A 17,610-nucleotide genomic window follows, 5' to 3' on the forward strand; every position below is an offset into this window, starting at 1 on the left:
CCAGTTCCTTTACACAAAAACGCATATTTAGTTGCAATATTGCATCTAATCCAGCTGCATCATGATCTAGTACAACTTGCGTAACGTAAACATCTTTCCCGTGTTGGAACCTTGAATGTCCACCCCAACACCATGCCTAAACAAAATAAGAGCAAAATTGAAAATTATCATTAGTATCATATATTTGGAGAATATTATTCACATACAGGAGGGTAGCATCTGCTTTTATTGTATTTTTGTCTATATACTCGATTAGTTTCTCAGCACCTGCCGTGTCAAGTTCTCCTGGATGCTTTAGGGTTAGGGATATTTAGTTATAATTGTAATTGGTTATTTATAATGCGCTTAACACCAAGAGGTTTCTAAGCGCAGACCCGGGGATCAAACCTGTGTTGCTCTGCGTCGCCTTGCTTTCAAGGCGAGCACGTTGCCCCTGAGCTTTCCTCCCGAGACTTATTTTTTAAATTTTTTTTATTTATGTCTTAGGTTATGGCCTGCTGCTATGTTTTCTGCTGCTTTTCTAACCTCTCATAATTTTTGTTTTTTAAACTTGAATTTTATTTAAGGAACCAATTGTACATATCACAACAAAGCATTATTGGATCTTCGAATTCAACTCCCTCCCCCTATCTCCACTCCAGCTCTGATTGATGAGGATCCCCTTAAATCTTAGGTATTCGAATATGGAGATCTTGTCCCCCTCAAGCACTTCTGCTACTGCTCCATAATCCAAGACTGCCTCCTCCCTAAACAACTGTCCCACCCTTTCCAGACCTCTCTCAGACCATGTCTGTGTGGTTTGTTGAATCCCTTGCTCCCCAATCCAATAACCGGACCCCACACCAGGGTCATCGGTTAGGGCCAGAAGGTTAAGCTCTTAGTCCTTCTCCCTTCCCTCCATCAAGCCCATAGTACCCCCAGACATGGGTGGTTCTTCACCCTATTCGGTATTACCCTGTATGGTGCCCGGAATAAGTCCCTCACTTTGGCCGGGTGGGTGTTTACGTAGTTCCAATATGTCCCCAAGTCGTCCCTCATATATTCCAGGATCACTCGTAAGTGGGCCACTTTGTAGTAGAGGGCAAAGTCTGGTAGGCCAAAGCCCCCCCTCTTCTCTTGGGAGGGTTAGGGTGGATCTTATAATCCTCAGGGTCTTATTTTGCCAGACAAACATCTGCACACTACATCGAAGGTCACTAAAATAAGCTTCTGGGGTTTTGGTGGGTGGGGCTGTGAATAGATATAGGAGCCGCGGAAGTATGTTAATTTTTACTGCTGTCATTCGCCCAAACCACAAGAGTATTTGGGTGCCCCAACGGTTTTGGTCAGTTTTAACGACCGTCAAGAGAGCATCATGGTTGACTGATGTGAGCGTTGCCAGATTTCTAGGGATCCAGACCACAAGGTATGAAATCCTCGATTTCTCTATCCTTACTCCCAACATACGGTTCCTTTTATCTGGGCGCATGTCTGTGGCAGAATCGACATTATTACTGATTTTGATTTGTTGATTTGCAGGCCTGAGAAGGCCCCCAAATGTGTCAATGAGAGCGAACAGCGATGGGAGCAAGGAGGGATTGTCCACCACATACCCCAGTATTGTCATCGGCAAATAAGGAAAGTTTGAATTCGACTTCTCATCTTTGGATACCCTGTACTCCCTGATATTTTCTTATGGCTATCGTCAGTGGCTCCATCGCGAGTGTATATAGTAGGGGGTTATGGGGCACCCCTATCTCGTACCTCTAGTCAGCTGGAAGGGTGCTGACAGTTCCCCATTAACCTGGACCTGTGCATGCGGTGCCCTATATATCGCTCCCACCCATTTCTGGATATTTTCCCCTATTCCCATCTTTCCCAGGAGGATAGCCTTATATTTCCACTCCACCCTGTCAAAAGCTTTCTCTGGGTTGAAAGAGAGGAGACGTGCATCAAGGTCGACCTCCTGGGCATAATGCATTACATTTAGTGTCTTCCTGATATTGTCTGAGCACTGACGCCCTCTAATGAAGCCAACTTGGTCCCCGTGCACCAGGGATGGCATAACTCCCTCAAGTCTCTTTTCCAGCACCTTCGCCAAGATTTATACATCTGTATTGAGTAGGGAGATTGGCCGGTAGGACGAGCATTCTGTCAGGTCCTTACCCTTTTTTCGGGAGCACCACTATGATGGCTCCCATCATTGATTCGGGCAATGTCCCCCCTCCAGAACTGCGTTGAAGACTCTCGTCTGGTAAGGGGGCAGAGTGGACCGATATAGCTTGAAGAATTTACCCGAGAACCCGTCCGTGCTCGGTGTCGTGCCCCCTTTCATTGATTTAATTGCCTGCATGACCTCTTCCTGGAGCATCTAAGTCAAGAGTGGTTTCCCTGGGTAGGCCTGGAATGGGTATTTTTGCCAGGAATTCAACTATGTGCGATGCGTTGCTGTCAAATTCGGACTTATAATATAAGAGTTTGTAGTATTGTCTGAAAGTCACCCCAATACAAGTGGTGTCGTAGTGCGTGGTCCACCCGTCAGGTCTCATGGCCCTAACCATCTTACTTTTCTGGGCTTCCCTCAATTTCCAGGCCAGAATCTTGCCTGCCTTGTCGCCCTTATCGTAGTACTTTTGTTTGAGAAACAGCAATTTCTTCTCAGTATTGTTCAGCAGGAGGTCTTCTAACTTTGCTTTATGGGCCTCCAGTGATCTTGTCTGGTCCAGGGAGATGGAACCGTCCGTAACCCGTCCCAGTTGGAGCTCTGCGATTTTCCCCCTAAGGAGGTCTTCCTGTCTCTGCTCCTCCCTATTTTTTGGGATCCTAGAAGGATTAAAACTCTGCGGATGTAGCCTTGAATGCGTCCCAGAAGGTGTGTGGGCCCACCTCCCCGCTGTCGTTGAGCTCGAAATATTCTATAATATCTGCAAGCAATGTATCAGCAGTTTCCCTATCTTTCTGCATGGATTCATTGCATTTTCAACTCCCTGGCTGTGGGGGCCCATAGTGTCTCCCACCACTATGCAGACTAAGTCGTGATCTGACCAGGGTACTGGGTCTAACGAGGAGTCCTCAACATGACTAAACAAAGAGCTGTCTACCAGGATGTGGTTGATCCTTGAGAAGGATTTGTGAGCACGCGAGTAGAATGTGAAGGGGGATTTTCTGCAGCTGGAGGGGTCAGTGAGTCCACCAATCCCAAGTCCATGTTAACTTTATTGAAGTTCCGAGAGGTGGTCTCATCTGGCTTGGATGGTCTCTGTGTGCCCATGTTTTTTTTGTCGCTAATGGGGTCTAGTACCATGTATACGTCCCCCCTACCATTAGGGGGCCCTCGGTAAAAAGTTGTAGCTTGTCCCCAACACTATCCCAAAAGGTTATTTGGCCTTCGTTCAGGCACTAGATCACTCCCAGTGTCAATTAACAAATAGGTAGTAACCTTCTGCATCCCTCAGTGTCACTTTTACCTCGAACCCCAGACGTCTTGCCATGACAATGGCTACTCCTCTTTTTTTTAAATAAACGAGGCTCGGTATACCTCCCCTTTCCTCCATCGGAGTCCTGGATCCTTCCCCCTCACCCAATGCATTTCCTGGAGAAAGAGCAGATTGGGCTTGGTAGAATTCTCGGGCCAGTAGCGAACATTTCGTCAGAGAGTTGACTCCTCTAGCGTTTAGAGAGCCCACCACCAGGGCTGGCAGCGCATTAGCCATTAGGATTTGGGAAACCACATCCTTTGTGTTTGTGTGTGCTCGACCCATGATATAGCCAGTGCTGCTTGCGGGCCTGAATGAGCGCTTTGCCAGTAGCACAGAACCACCAGCAACCCCTGGGACCACTTAGCTGGGCCCTACCTTCCTTTTCCCAGGACCCTCCCCTTTTCCCCCCATGACCAGTTAGTACCCAGACCTAGTCCCCCACTCCCACAACCCCCTTCCCCAACTCTCCCTTTGGATTCTCCCCAGCATCCTGTCAGGTACTTCACCCATTTCTGGTCCCCGACTGAACTACCATGGCGCCCGGCCACCACGGGGCAATTCTTGAAAATGCTCTTTTCATTGACCCCCCCCCCCCCCAACCTACCGCCCGGTCTCCTTGGAAAGACATCAACCCCTCCATCTCCCTCATTCAGATAATTTCCCCCCATAGTAGGAGGATACTTCACCCTGTCTACACCCTCACCAAATCCGTGGCGCCCCGAGTGGCCACATAGTAATGCAGTATTTTCTCTCTCTGCTCTTTACGTGTTTCTCCCTGAGGTTTGACACCACTGGTCTGATCTGGAGTACCATTTTTTCGGTGACTAAATCAATTGCCGCGGCAGGATGTTCAATTTCTTAAATTTTCCCTTCTCCTATCCCTTAAGTACCCTCTTTCAGCTCCCTCTTCGTTGGCCACCCCAGAGGGTTGTCTTTGTCCATTCGGTCTTTCCATATGTTCCCCGATCGCTTCCTTAACATCTTCAGAGATCAGCTTGGATTGCTGGCCTATGTATTCAAAGGTCAAAGAGAATGGGTAGCCCCACCGTTATATCCCCTTTTCTCTTAGCCATTGTGTCAGCAGGGTACACATCTGCCAGGATAAATGAGGAGCGGCCTTGGAAGATTGAGATTGCTCCGTTGTTATATGTGATGGTGGAGGACTTCCTGGGTTCATCTAAGATCTTTACCTTTTAAACATAGGAGTGAAAGCGAACAAGGAAGGAGCGTGGTCCTCCAGCTCTACCACTGTCCCTGTGTGCTCTGACTATAGTGGGTACGTTTGTTGCTCCATCACAGAACAGTAAACAGACTATTTCTTTGACGGCTCGGCAGATGTCTCTCTCCATCTCTCCCACCACTTCTGGAAGGCCAAAGATCCTGAGATTGTTCCTCCGCAACCCTGTTCTCAAAATCATACATTTTGAGGGCTTTCTCCTCATCCCTCCTCTCCAGGGCTGACAGTCTGGTATCAATCTGTGCTTCAAGAATATCCACTGAAGATTGGTTGGGCTCCAAACCTTGGATTCTGTCCTCCATCTTTCCCACCCATTGGTCCATCTTTTCAAGTCTATGTCCTACGTCGGCCCGCATTTCCCTAATTTCTTGCATTACGGCTGCAATGTCTTTTTTGGTAGACAGAGTTGTCTGCCTGTTCTGCCATCCCATGGTGGTCACGACCGCTGGTTGCACCGGGCTTTCCTGGTAGCAAAATTCCTGTAACGCCACCTTCCAGCTCATCCAGGCCAGCTAGCTGAGCAATGGAAGCCAATCCCCTACAGGAGTGTGGGCTGTGTGCGGGCCCTCCTGGGCTGCTCGGGGTTAGTGGCGGCCTGGCTTTGCATTATAACATCAAATGAGGGAGGGGCTGCGCTTCTGGATACTGTAGTCTTATCCTAGGCCTGCTTCACCACCCTGTTATGGCTTTGGGATGCACTCAGGTGTTTACTGGTGGGTCGCCAATGTTAGAGGTGGGTGGCGGGCACCCTTCCCTGGGTCTGGTGTGTAAACAGGGATGGGGGAGGGTAGCCCCACCCTGTTTCCCCTCAGGTCCGGGGGTCAGGCACTGCTCGTTTTTCTTTCCTTTGGCCCTGAAGCACTTCCCTCTGCAGTCAATTGGAAAGCTCCCTCATGCTTCCTATTGAGGGCCCACATCCCCTCTTCCACCTGTAGGTGGCTGCTGCGTGTAGTTTCGTGGATGACTCTGGTCTCTGTCCAGGCCCAGTTCCTGAGTTTTGCTTGGGTTGGTGGGCTAGTCTGCAGCCCTGTAAGTTCTCCTGGGGCGTCTTCGCTGGGCCCCTTTGTTGCTGGTGCACTCCCCCCATGTCTGCAGTGGGGGTGGGGTTCCGAGCGTTTCCCTCTCCCTAGTTCAGGGGGAGGGTTGGGCACAGTTTCCTCACAGTGGCCCTCTAGTGCTGTCTATCATGTCCCTCATAGGCCGACCTCCCGGGGTTACCACCGCCTGATTCAGTGCTTCCGGGCCTCAGTTTGGGGGTTGCCTTGGGGCTTGTGGGCACCCCGAGCCAGGCACAGTGGCTTCCCAGTGAGCGTCGATAAGGGGGAGGGCTAGGGGTGACCACTCACCACCTTTCCCGGGCTGCCGCAGTGTTGTGCCGTTTCTTCCTGAAGCTGAGGGATGGCTCTGGAAGACTGTTGTCTCCGTATCAGGATTATCTTCAGCGTTCCCTGGAATTCCGGTTCCAGACTTCACCCAATTGTGCCCAGGGTAGGCACCAGATGTGGTACACTGCACATCGATGTCGAGGCTTATAGTGGGGCTCAGAACCCTTTTAATCCAGACGGTGATGGAGCAGCACAGAGAAGTTAGCATATCACCGCACCCCTGGTGGCCAATCCCTTTCCTCATTTTCACCCATTAGAATTTGTATTTTCAGGTCAATCATTTAGTTTTAAGACATCTCCTTTTCTAGCTGCAAAATAATGCCGCCTTGTGTATTTGTTGCACCAAAGGAGAAAGCGGGCTTCTTCTAGAAGTTTTATGTTACGCTGGTTGCAGATCCAGTCTTCCCCAGATTTTCAAGGTTCCCTGTGTCTGCCTGTTTGGATCTCCAGTCTGTGTTCGTCCACCCTGCAAATGGTGAATATTTGACTGTGTTTGATATTTTAAACTGTGAGAAATGTTACAGTGTTCTCAATGTGTCAAGTGAGAATGTAGATAAGTTTTTAACTTTTAGTCTAAAAAATATGCTAAAATAGGCTACCTATTCCAAACCTGCTTTTTCCAAGCGTGTTTTACTGTGGCCTACTGTATTATGTCTCCATGCCATAGGATGCCGAAAGGTCATAACCTCCTCTATCTGAGTCCCTCAGGGACTTTCTAGCTGACATAAATGGGGCAGTTTGCCTCACAACCATTTCCTCAATTGCAATTTACTACACCTGCCTGCACTATTCTAACCCTCCTGAATCTCTATTTACACTCAGTCTCCTGAACTTACCACTTCTCTCCACCTTCTTCTAATCCTGCCACCTTCTCACTACTCCTGTCTCTACTCTCCTTCAACCACCTTTGGGGACTTTGTGCCCTGCACACTGTAACCACATCCCAGAATATAGTGTGATTTTTGTCTGTATCACACACAATCATCCACATACATAGAAACAGCCAAAATAAGTAGCATGATCTAATTCCCAACATCCTACTCTCTCCAAACATGCTGCAGGTCTCCTCCAAGTCCTCCTCCACCTTCTGCACACTACTCTCTGGTCTTTTTGTCCTCATTTCACCTCCTCTGACCTACCCAAACATCTCTCACTGCCAACTGACTCGGCTGGCTTTTAATAGCCCTCCCCTTCCCATCTAGAAGCGTCAACTCCCATTGGATGCTCAGGTCAGCTGCTTCTTTGGGCCTCTCACATTCCAAACTAATCTTAACTCGTCCCATCGCCTCCTATTGTGGGCTAGAATTTCCCCAAGAAGTCTTCATAAGGGCCCTTAGCCCTGCCCCCTTTTCAGTCTCCATTTTCGTCCAGCCATCCATGAGGTCACTGGCCTTGTTCACTCTCTGTTCCCTCCTCGGTCAAGTAAGTCACTGTCCAAATAGGTTTTTAGGAGTGTTCCCTGGTCTCCTCTCCTACTGTACATTTCCCCACTGGCTCCAGTTCCTCTGCCTCTGCTACACCTGTAGGGACTTTGGGAGTACTGTGGTGAGTGTTTAGTTTTTCATTTAGCTCCTGAATGGGAAGGCCTGGTCCATTTCCATGTTGGCAACCAGTATGGGTCTTGCTCGGTGCATTGTGGTACTTGTAGTTCCAAATGTTTTCTGGATGTTGCTACCTCCTGCATACTGGGAACCACCTAAAAAAGAAGCACCAGAAACCTGGCCCGGATAGAGGCTGATGGGTATTGGGTCCGAAACAGGGACACCAATGTACATATATGGCATCATATATATTGTGTCGCTGCGGCGAGTGGTCCCTCTCAATTCCCCCCCCACACTGCCTTTATGTTAAGTCTGACTTAGCTGCAGCAGGCTGCCTACTCTAGGTTGAGCGGGGTCCTCTGCCCTATTTGAGAGGAGCAAACCCATGACCACTCACATATCTTCCCCTTCTTCCTGTTCTAACTTCCCCTGGTCTCTGCAGCTCCCCAGTGACCTTTTGTAATGACACCTTGCGACAGTCATCTGGCCTCGGAAGGTCTGTTTCTTCACACAACTCCATCATTTTACTAGGCTGTCCACCCTGCTTTCCTTTATTGCATATCAAAGTTAGTAATGCTCTTTCTAATGTTCCCTTTTTTGCTATCCAGGTGTTCCCACAGATCCAGGACAGGTTCTCCACAGCATCTATCCTCTGGAGAGGATCCCTGTTGTTCTTCCTCCAGTCGGCTTCTGTGCCCTCTTGATTAGGAGTTTTTTCTGATTCTGTGGTTTCTGCAGGAACCTTTCCTCTTCTCAGGGTGTCTAGTTACTTATTGGTGTCAGGACCTGTTCTTGGTTGAGGGGTGGGTCATCTTCAAACTCATGGATTGTCTCTTTGGTGATAAAGATTCTGGGATAAGGCTCAAAGCTTTCTGTGTAGTTTGGGCCTTAGCTTATATTTTTGTAAGTGCCCCTTACATTCCTAGAATCAGGACTCCCACTACCCTGGAGCCATTTCCTCAACCTTGTAGGTGGCCAGTGTGTCACCTTCTGCTTGTGCCACGCTTTAGTTCTGTTGCTAACCCAGGCTTCCGCTTCTTATCTGTTGATGGGTTCCACATTTTGTGGGTCCATGTCCTTAGCCTGTTGTTGTTGCAGAACTTCTCAAGACTTTCCATAGACATCCCCTAGACCCAGGCTTTCCTGGATTTCTGGTAGGACTCTGCCAAGCATTGAGTCCTTTGGTTTCTCTACAGTTCTCTCTCACAATTGGCTGCATTATTGTGTCATATTTCCTGATGCTCATATTTAGGGTTTAGGGAGGTTGGGTAGGCACCACTGTTGAAGGTGTTCTTTAGTTATACTATTAAGCCTATCTGTGTCTTCTTTCAGTAGCTGCTTTATTCTGCACCAGCTGGGTAAAGAGTTTCTCGGGGTTCAGGTTGAATATCTGCTCATCATCTTGTGGTGATTTCTCTTTGATCAGGAAGCTGAATGAAGTTGGTAGCCCAACATTTGCCCTTGATTGAACAGACTCCAGTGTCTGGGATCTGACCTGCTCTTGCTTGCCTTCAAGAATCAGGTTGATCTCGACTGGGTCTCTGCAGTCCCCTGTGATCCTGGTCTTCATACTCATGTGGCAGGCTTGTGGCAATTTTCCTTCCCCACCAAAAGATTGAAGTATGCATCTGTGGCTCAGATATTCTCCTCACATCGAGCAGCCTTCTTTCCCTTGTGCTAGGCCACCCTTGCTCGACCTATGATGAGCTTGGCTATGAAATCATCCTTAGCTTCCTCCCTCTGTCTCCTTTCTTAGCGATCTTTCGTCCCACTTGTTTCCAGTGGGTATGGTAGGATTTGCACTACAGACCGTCGGCTCCTCCTCTTAGCATTCACTTCAGTAGTCCTCTTCAGATGTCTAAATCCTTTCTCCCTCTTTGATGTCTAACCAATCTACTTCCTCCTGCCAACCCGACTCCTCCATTTTCTTCTCAACATCACTTTGGTATGCAGGGATAATCTTCTGTGTTTTGGCGCCTGGATGCCAAGTGTTTTGGTACTGCATATTTAGTGGAGAACACTGGTCTAGGCAATGTGGGTTCATCCCTTTGAACCTGGGCATTTTCTAGAGCAACCCACCGGGTGATGTGCTGGACTGTTGCTACTTATCCCTATCTGTGTGTTAGTCCTATGGGTGGTCTCTGTATTGCACCCTTAACTATCACACAATTACACCACTTGAGATGGTTTTATCAATGAGTCAAGTGAGACTGTAGATAAGTGGATGTGTTCAACTTTTATTCTTACAGGTATGTTCAAAAATAAACAATGTGCGTTCCCTGTACCATTCCCCTCTACCTTGAAGGTTACTCCTGGTGAGTATTTTTATATTTATTTGGTATTGGCTCATGCAGACCTGATACACCAAACTAATTCTCCCATTTAGACCATCCCACCTCAAAATTCAGGGCAAAGAGGTAGTGAAAAAAGAAAGTGTATTTAAAAGAAGAAGATAGTTTCAACTAGATGGGTCTCCAGCTTTACTCTGGAGACCACAACAATATTGTATGTATCCAACTTAAACAAAACACCATTTTACCTGCCTACATGAATATCACTATTATAAGTCCACAAACGCATCTACTTTCAAACCATGACTATATATTCCATATACATTAGATTCTACAAATACTAACCTACTGTTTATTTGTATTGTTTTTTCCTTTGTCTGTCTACACAGATTACTTTTTCACAAGATACAAGGGTATGCATGTTTCTATTTGAGCAATCTCTTGGCACTTGCTTTTCTCCAGCATCAAGACAAGTATGGTATCTACAGACCTTTATCAATCCTTTTTGCCAAATACTTGTTATTCACCAGCATCAAGACAAGTATGTTGTCAGAGAAAAACTGCTTAAATTCTGATCAATTCTATTCTCTTAACTCTTCTATACAAGTGTGAATTCATAGATCTGGGGATTATGTGTAAGCCATGTGTATTAAACAAAGGCTTGCATACTTAAGTTCCTAGAAGTTGGAATTTGAAATGGCTTTTTAGTAATTTAATCACACTACGCTGAAGTGTGTGTGGGTGTGTGTGTGTATATATATATATATGTATTCCTTTCAATCTAGATGCATGCCCAGTTTCAAAGGGGCCAGAGTATAATGCCTTCAGTCTTTTTATATTTCCAGGCTGTAGATGTACTATTTTCCATTAACAAATACATAGTTGACGACCCCCTTGTCTCCCACATTGTACCCGACTCTGCATATGCATTGAAAGACAAGAGAATGCAGAGGATTTGCACTTCGCACAGCTCTTAATGAATACAATTAATTATTTCAGCATGCCTGTCTTTATGCAAACATCTGATCTAAAACTATGGCTTTCCCCGCCTGCATTAGCATTATGAATTTACACCACTGCCCAATGCAACTCAACACTGGTTTAAACCAATACTTCTACTTGAGATGAATCTACTTTTACATGAACTATTCTGCATAAAAGTGGCACTAAATGCATTCAATTTCATTTTTCAATTCAAAGTCAATTACGGCTTTAAGAAAAATATCTCATGTTGTATTTGATATTTATAAGGAACAGAGAACATCGGGATATTAGCAACTGTATCCCTGTTTTCAAAGTGCATCCCCTTGTAGTCCTAGTCATTTTATCTTCCCAGATCTTAACCTGATCAAATTAGAATATTTGGGGATGGATTTACCTTTCCAGGTGTAACTTCTGGTTTTGGGAGAACCAGCAGGAAACCCAGTCAGCCGGACATCTTTCCCTCGGCAAAACCCTCAGTTCAGGTTGCTTTTTTGGAAATCAATACCTAAGTGAAGACTTGTCTTCCTTCTATGGGTTGTTTTGGCCTCCTTCTCTCAATGGACAGGTTGGCCCTCTGGGTAAAGTTAGACCTTCTGTTCTCCAATCTCCAGTTCATTCTCCCACCAATATTTCATAATCCCACTTGTCTTATGTACATGCCATTATATCTCACTCTAACCCCACCCATTTTTTTAAAAACTTTATTTTTGCATTTTCAAAATACAACAAAACAAACTAGGCTGTGTAACTTGCATCATTGCCCGCTCCCCGCCGCCCCCGCCCCGCCGCTCCCCGCCCTCCCAGCCCCACTGTTATACTGATTTGTCGACCCTTAGTCCTCTTAGATGGTGTGTTGATACCCGCCCTTAGTTCCCACTGGTTCCAGTTTGTGTAGGAATTGGCAAAACTGTGGGGGAGTCAGCAGTGGAGAGCAGATATAGTATGTAAGGGCCCCATATATCTGGGGGCCTCACGTGTAGTGGCAGTGTTCTTATGAATTCTGTTTCCACTTCCTGACAGTAGAGTATGTCCTTCCTCCAGTTGGTCAACGTCGGAGCTGGTTCCCGGCCCCATGCCATGGCTATTCTTCTTCGTGCCAGCACCAGCAGTATATTTGCTAGTTTCCTCATCAGTTGTGCCAGGATTTTCGTCATCCCCAGTAGTGTTATGATTGGATCTGATTTAATCTCTTCGCCGATTATCGCTTCGATTTCAGGGAGTGCTTCTGACCAAAATTTGGCTATAGGTGGGCAACTCCAAGCCAGGTGTACAAAGTCGGCTGCCTGTGCACCGCATCTGTCACATGTGGCATTTAGTTCAGGGTGGTGCTTGTTCCTTTTTTGGGGTGTGTAGTTTTGGTGCAGGAAATTGAAGTGGATCTGCTTGAATCGCGAGTTTAGTGCTACTTTTTGTATTTGTCGTAGTATGTAATTCCACTCATCGTCTGGGATAGATGTTTGCAATGCTTTCTCCCACCTCTCTTTTGTCTTGGAGTTCAATGGTGACATGTCTGTTATAAGAGATCTGTATATTGATGATACCAATTTCCCATCACCCTGTGCCTGTATCACACCATGTAGCAGCTGCCAGGTTGGTGGTTCCTGTGGGAACAGGGGGATGAGATCTTGCAAGTGTATCAGAGCCAAAAGTATATAAATATATCTAGGGAGGTGGTACTTCCTTTCTCTTTCACCTATTGGGGCGTCATGAAGGTTCCATGGTCGAAGAGGTCGCCCAGCGTGCTAATTTTGCATTTGTCTGCCCAATTGAGGAATACTTTTTCAGCGGTAAGGGGTATCCCTGCAATAAATTTAATGGGGAGGAGGGGCGAGTATCTCGTCTGCACTTTAAACTTATCGGCCATTTTCCGCCAGATGAAATAAGTGGACTGCACGACATTTAGCATTGTGTATGGTACTGTCTGCTTGCTGATAATCACGGCTCTCAACAGATTTGTTGAGGCAAGGGCACGTTCGATCTGCACATGTGGTCTTATGAACTGCGTTGAGTACCAGTGGCTGAGATATTGGGCTTGGGCAGCCCAGTAGTATTTTTCGACATTGGGGAGAGCAAGGCCACCCCTCGACACAGGAAGCGTGAGTGATGAGTGTGCTACCCTCGCTGGTTTGCCCGCCCAGACAAGATCTAGTACTAAGCTCCTCACGGTCCCCCGGAAGTGTCGGGACAATAGATGGAGATGTTGGCAAACAGATATAGGAGTTTAGGGAGAATTACCATTTTCACCAGCGATACTCTCCCCCACAAGGTCAGAGGAAGCAATTTCCACCTATTCACCTTCTCGCGTAGTGCCTTGAGAGTGCTTTCGTAATTGTCTCTGAATATTTCATGGTGATTCAGGGACATCTGGATCCCCAGGTATCGGACATTTGCGGTTTCCCATTTAAAGTTAAAGTCGTCTACGAAGGGACTGGTGTTGGTGTTCAAGGGAAAGACAATAGATTTGGCGTGTTTGATTTTAAGCCCCGACACCGTCCCAAACTTTATGACCTCTCGCATGACGGGGTTGAGATTTTTGCTCAGGTTTTCAATGAACAGGACAATATCGTCGGCATATATGGATATTACCAGTTTATGGGGGCCAATATTTAACTAATGCAAAGATCAGGGCGGATAGTGGGCATCCCTGTCTGGTGCCGCGTTGGAGGTTTATATATGCAGATTTTGTTGTTCCTAGGGTTATCGCAGATTGGGGTTGATTATAAAGGAGGGCGATAAGTTTGATGTATTGTTTCCGGAGCTCATGTTGCTGCAGTACGGCGAACATAAAGGGCCACTCAACAGAGTCAAAAGCTTTTTCAGCATCTAAAAGCACCGCTATTGTCTGCTGGTCGGGATCCAGAGCTGCTATCACCCCGAACATTCTGCGTATTCCGAACGTAGTGTTACATCCGGGTACGAATCCCGCTTGAGCTGCGAGTATTAGTGTAGGCATTAGTGGAAGTAGTCTATTCGCTAACATTTTTGCGAGGATTTTATTATCAAGATTAATTAGAGAGATTGGGCGGTAGGATTTGCAATCTTCGGGGGTTTATCTTTTTTATGCAATAGCATTACATTGGCTTCTCTTAGGGTTTGGGGGAGAATGCCAGACTCACTTGCTTCCTCATATACTTTTAGAAGGAGGTGGGCTATGGTGGGGGCAGAAAATGTATAGAATTCACCTATTAACTTGTCAGGACCGGGGGCTTTGGATGAGGGTAGGCTCTTTATTGCGTCGTGAATCTCTTCAAGTGATATGGGGTCATTTAGGGGTTCCCTATACTTTGGGAAGTATCTGGCATGGGCCCCATTGCCACTTGCTGTGGGATGAGACCAGTACGTAATCAATGCGTGAGCTCGAGTTGTGGACGCTGGAGCGGAATAAGTAATCCCTGTCTTCCCAGTTTTGGTGTCTCCATATGTCTATTAAGTGGACTGCTTTGCAGATTTCTTGCACCTGTAGGCTGGCCTTGGATGGGTTTGTTGTTGTTGAGTGTGTCCTGTCTTTCTGAGGATCGAGGTGGGTGTTCAGATCACCACCCCAGATTATGGTTGCATTGCCCACTTGTGCCAGTCGAGATTGCACCCAATCAAAATTATTCGCTCTGTCGGTGTTAGGGGCATAGGAGTTGACAAAGAAAATTTCCTCTCCTGCCACCGCGTCCTGTTCCATGAGGGTTCTCCCTTCCCCGTCTTTTTCAGCTTTAATCAGGCGAAAGCTTAGAGATGAGTGGATGAGGATTGATACTCCTCTGGCGTAGGATGAATACAATGCAAAGTAACGGTGACAGCCCTAGTTGCGTGCCCTGCGGTGTTCGTTCTGAGGCAGGAGGTGTGTCTCTTGGATCATTGCCACCTCTATCCTATGTCGTCTGAGGAGTTGCAGGACCTGCCTTGTCTTGGCTGGGTTGTTGCCCCCTCTAATATTCCATGAAGCTACCCAGAATCTTCACGGTAATGTGTTATTGGGTGCCCGCAGTGAGGGATCGTGACAGGCCTCCTGTGACTCTTGCATCTTTGACTTTTTTTGATAGCATTCCTAATATCATCTCAGAGTCTTTGTGAGTATGAGGAGCTTTTAAGGGTGGAAGATCCGGGGCAGCGGCCGGGCGACGTCGGGCAACGCACGTCTTGAATGACAACATTAGAAATTTTCCCATTGCGCGGACAACCCCCAACTTGTCCATCGGGAACCCCCCCCAACTTAAACTAGAAACATGCTGTGCATGGGGCACGGGTGTCCCTCCAAGAGTCGGCTCTCATTCCCAATACCGACGGCAAGTTTAGGTGAGCATCGGTGTTTCATTTATTCTTCAGGTAGGAATTCTACCCCCTCTTTCCTTCCTCGATGGTCCGGCGTTTTGATTGGCTGATTTGAACCCTTGTCTGTCCATGAACAGTGTGGCCTCGTCGGGTGTAGTGAAGAAATGTGTACCCACATCATATTGAATGCAGAGTTTTGCTTGGCAGAGCATCGAATAGGGGATTTGGTTATCCCAGAGTCTGTGCTGAACATAGGTGAAAGACTTTCACTGAGCTTGTACTGACGGGTAAAAGTCCGGAAAGAATTGAATTTCATCGCCATCGTACTGGAATCTGCCTTTCTCCCTTGCTAGCCTCAAGATCTTATCTCTGTACTTAAAATTTAGCAGTTGGCTATGATCGGCCTCGGTGGTGCGCCTGGGATGGATCTGGTGGACGGGATCCTGCGGGCTCTCTCCACTACAAACTGCTGGGACAGCTCATTAGGTCCAAATAGTTCTGTGCATAATTTTTCGATATGTTCCTCCATCTTGGTTTGTAACTGCTGTTCTCTAATTCCAATCACCCTTATGTTGTTCCGTCTGGAGCACCCTTCTAGGTCCTCATTTTTAGCCAGAACTGCTTTCATTTGACCTTCTAGTGTAGTGACTCTTGTGAGTGAGGACGTTCCATCGTCGAGATCTGAGACTCTCTGCTCGACGTTGCCCAGTCTGTCGCTGTGTTTGTCGAGACAGTGTTGACGAAGGTCTACTTTGGACGATAGTGTGTCCATCTTGTAGTCTAGACCGCCTATTCCGGCTTTCAAGTCCATTAGTATTTTTTGGATGTCAGGTTGTTGTGGATTCTCTTCTTCTTGGAGGTTTGATGGGGATTCTGGGTGGTTCTCCGCTCTGGAAGCCTTGGGCGCAGGGCCTGCATCGAAGTTAAGTTTCCTTTGGGATTTATCAGTTTTGCCCATGGTGGCCCAGGTGAAGTTTGCCTCCTGAATATTATTAGAGACCGCACTATGTGAGGGCGAGGCCGAGCACTCCGGTTTGTAGGAATTGCTGATCACAGATAGAGTGAGTTCACCTTTCATGCGGACAGACGGCAAGGCTGTTTTCTAAATGGTGAGAGTAAAGCAGAGCGTTGCCCACCTGTCACTGATTGTGGTCCTGTTGCATTGGCATAGTATGGGAGGGCCGGTGCAGACCCTGTGATTGAAGACTGCGCCGTTGTTCCCTTTCTCGTTAGGGCTTGGCGCCAGGGAGGGGCGTTGTTCACGGGAGGTTTGTTGCGCGTGTAGTACGGGTTTATAAGTCTGAAATAGGCGGTATATATTTCAGATGGGCGATGCGCCTCTAGTGCGTCCGGGGAGGCGGGACGCTCCCATTGCTGGGGAGAGTGGGTCCGGTGACTTTGGGAGGGTGTCCGCTGGGGACGTGCCTCTGGCCGACTTGCAAGGTACCCCTTGTTTGTGGCCCCTTTATCAGGTGTTTTTACGTGGATGCCGCCTGTTGGTGGTAGTGATTGTTGCCCTCCTCACCATACGCCAGCCTGCGTCCTCACCACCCCCGCTTCACCTCTCTCTCCTCACCTCTTCACTTGCGGTTGTTGTTGGCTCCGGCTTCGTTTCGTCCCAAAGGGGGGCGGACTGCTCCGTCTCCTCTGCCAGGACGCAAGGGTGTTTCAGCCGCTGCCCCACCTCATCCCGCGCGGTGCAGAGCACCGGGACGTGTGCGACTCAGCGCGGGGGAGGGGCAAGCGGCTCCGGCCGCTGTCAGTGCTGGTTGCGGGTCTCGGGGGCTCTTGCTCCGCGTACCGCTGCGTTGCTTTTCATTCTCGGGTGCCTCCCGTTCCCAGGCTGCAATTTCTCCCGTCACGCCGTGCCATGGCCGTCACCTCACGCGTGGCGCCGTTCTGCGTATTATGAGCCTGGCTGGTGCGGCCCACTCCCAGGGCGCGATTTTGAAGGGGACAGCTCCGTTTTTCGCTGTTCTTTCGACCGCAGGGTCAATCTTGGAAGGTTCAGATGTTGCACCTGCAAATATTGAGTGATACTCGTCAGGGATGCCACGATTAGACAGGATTCATTTGGGTGTGTGCTGGGAGTTCACAGGGACGTCGCCATTTTGGACGGGCCTCTAGCGCCCCCTCCCAAACCCTCCCATTCCATGTCACAGAGGAGTGGTTTTCCAGACTCGTGGTGGGAGGGAAAATGTTTTCTTTGTAAACAACAAGGCAATTTCATTTTTGGGCATAACTATATATTACCACGTAGCAGAAGGATATAACTTATATTTTCAAGATCTGAAATTCATGGTTGAACATTTAGAGACAGCAATAAATATTGTATATTGAAATTTGAAAATTGTACGCGTTTGGTATCATATTCTGACAAATTAAAACATGGCGACATTCATATGTATTACAGAACCTGATACATATTCCTTCTGGCTATTACATATACAA

At 47.6% G+C, this 17,610-nt stretch overlaps 1 protein-coding gene across 2 annotated transcripts in view; it reads right to left on the reverse strand.

Moving 5' to 3' along the window:
- The window catches only part of OSBPL10 (oxysterol binding protein like 10), a 2,898,140-nt gene extending 2,880,850 nt beyond the window's left edge, over positions 1 to 17,290 (reverse strand). For both annotated transcript variants that reach the window (XM_069648807.1, XM_069648805.1), the window contains exon 1: positions 16,296 to 17,290. The gene's annotated coding sequence lies outside the window, so the exon portion shown is untranslated. The remainder of the gene's footprint in view (positions 1 to 16,295) is intronic.
- Positions 17,291 to 17,610: the final 320 nt, after the last annotated feature.

Source organism: Ambystoma mexicanum, chromosome 2q (genome assembly GCF_040938575.1).
Source record: "Ambystoma mexicanum isolate Mex_15411 chromosome 2q, UKY_AmexF1_1, whole genome shotgun sequence".
NCBI classification, from domain to species: Eukaryota; Metazoa; Chordata; class Amphibia; order Caudata; family Ambystomatidae; genus Ambystoma; species Ambystoma mexicanum.